The 1,645-nt window shown below is 55.4% G+C and overlaps 1 protein-coding gene across 1 annotated transcript in view; it reads left to right on the top strand.

Annotated features, from left to right (window-relative positions):
* Nucleotides 1–441: 441 nt before the first annotated feature.
* The window catches only part of CFAP99 (cilia and flagella associated protein 99), a 122,220-nt gene continuing 121,016 nt past the window's right edge, over nt 442–1,645 (top strand). Inside the window, exon 1 of the mRNA XM_075566304.1 lies at nt 442–562. The gene's annotated coding sequence lies outside the window, so the exon portion shown is untranslated. The remainder of the gene's footprint in view (nt 563–1,645) is intronic.

Below are 1,645 nucleotides of genomic sequence, written 5' to 3'. Positions count from 1 at the left end.
TGTTGTAATTATATATATTTTAAAAAATATGATAATATTACTACAGTAATATTACTACAGTAATATTAGTAGCAATATTACTGTACTATTATTATATTACTACTAAAATTGTAGTAGTATTACCCTGTGGTTTGATCTTGCTTATTTTCTCATGCCCAGAAACACTAAATAACATCATTGTATTATTTTGGATTTCCCTAAATACTGTACACTGTTAGCTCCCTCATCATAAAGCACCAAGGAGCCCTGTGACATGTGTCAATCAATAGCAACTCCCCCCCCCCCTCCCATACGTCATCGGGCTCGCTCATTTTTCCCGGTTGCCAGGACGACGAAAAAAGCATTGGAAGTGCGGCCCCGCCGAACTGCACTCTGGGATTCGTAGTATTCCCATGACTAAGTGACACATTGATCAAAGAGCGCTCGACCCAGCGAAGGACTGCAAATCCCAAGAGGCAGTGCGCTGCCCATAGAAACGGCAGGCGAACGTTGCTGTCTCCGTTACTACAGAGGCAGCCAAGAAAACGGAAGAAACGCGTAGATGTCTTTCTTTAATTGAGCGGTATGTTATTCTCTCTCTGTCCTCTATACTTCATATATACACATATCCATATATTTTTGGTGTATAATATATGTATATATAGATATTATATATGCTACTGTTCTTCCCTCTCTTCCCCCTCCCTCTCTCACCCCCAATCTTCCCCCCTCCCTCTCACCCCCTCCCTCTCACCCCCTCCCACACACTTTACCCCCCACACATTTTTCCCCCCCACACACACACTCTTTCCTCCCCCCCCCCACACACACTCTTTCTCCCCCCCCCACACTCTTCCCCCCCCCACACACACTCTTCCCCCCCCCCACACTCTTCCCCCCCCCACACTCTTTCCCCCCCACCCCACACTCTTCCCCCCCCACACTCTTCCCCCCCCACACTCTTCCCCCCCCCACACTCTTCCCCCCCCCACACTCTTCCCCCCCCCCACACTCTTCCCCCCCCACACACTCTTCCCCCCCCACACACTCTTCCCCCCCCACACTCTTCCCCCCCCACACTCTTCCCCCCCCACACTCTTCCCCCCCCCCACACTCTTCCCCCCCCACACACTCTTCCCCCCCCCCCACACTCTTCCCCCCCCACACACTCTTCCCCCCCCACACACTCTTCCCCCCCCCACACTCTTCCCCCCCCCCACACTCTTCCCATCCCCCACACTCTTCCCCCCCCCACACTCTTCCCCCCCCCCACACACACTCTTCCCCCCCCCCACACACTCTTCCCCCCCCACACTCTTCCCCCCCCACACTCTTCCCCCCCCACACTCTTCCCCCCCACACTCTTCCCCCCCCACACACACACACTTCCCCCCCCCCAACACACACACACTTTCCCCCCCCACACACACACACTTTCCCCCCCCACACACACTCTCTTCCCCCCCCCACACACACTCTTTCCCCCCAGCCACACACACTCTTTCCCCCCCAGCCACACACACTCTTTCCCCCCAGCCACACACACTCTTTCCCCCCCCCACACACACACACTTTCTCCCCCCCACACACTCTTCCCCCCCACCACACACTCTTCCCCCCCCCACACTCTCCCCCCCCACACTCTTCCCCCCCCCACACTCTTCCA

This window comes from Ascaphus truei, chromosome 1 (genome assembly GCF_040206685.1).
Source record: "Ascaphus truei isolate aAscTru1 chromosome 1, aAscTru1.hap1, whole genome shotgun sequence".
NCBI lineage: Eukaryota > Metazoa > Chordata > Amphibia > Anura > Ascaphidae > Ascaphus > Ascaphus truei.
Note: the sequence above shows the minus strand (reverse complement) of the source record. Positions and strands in the feature narration are given on the sequence as shown.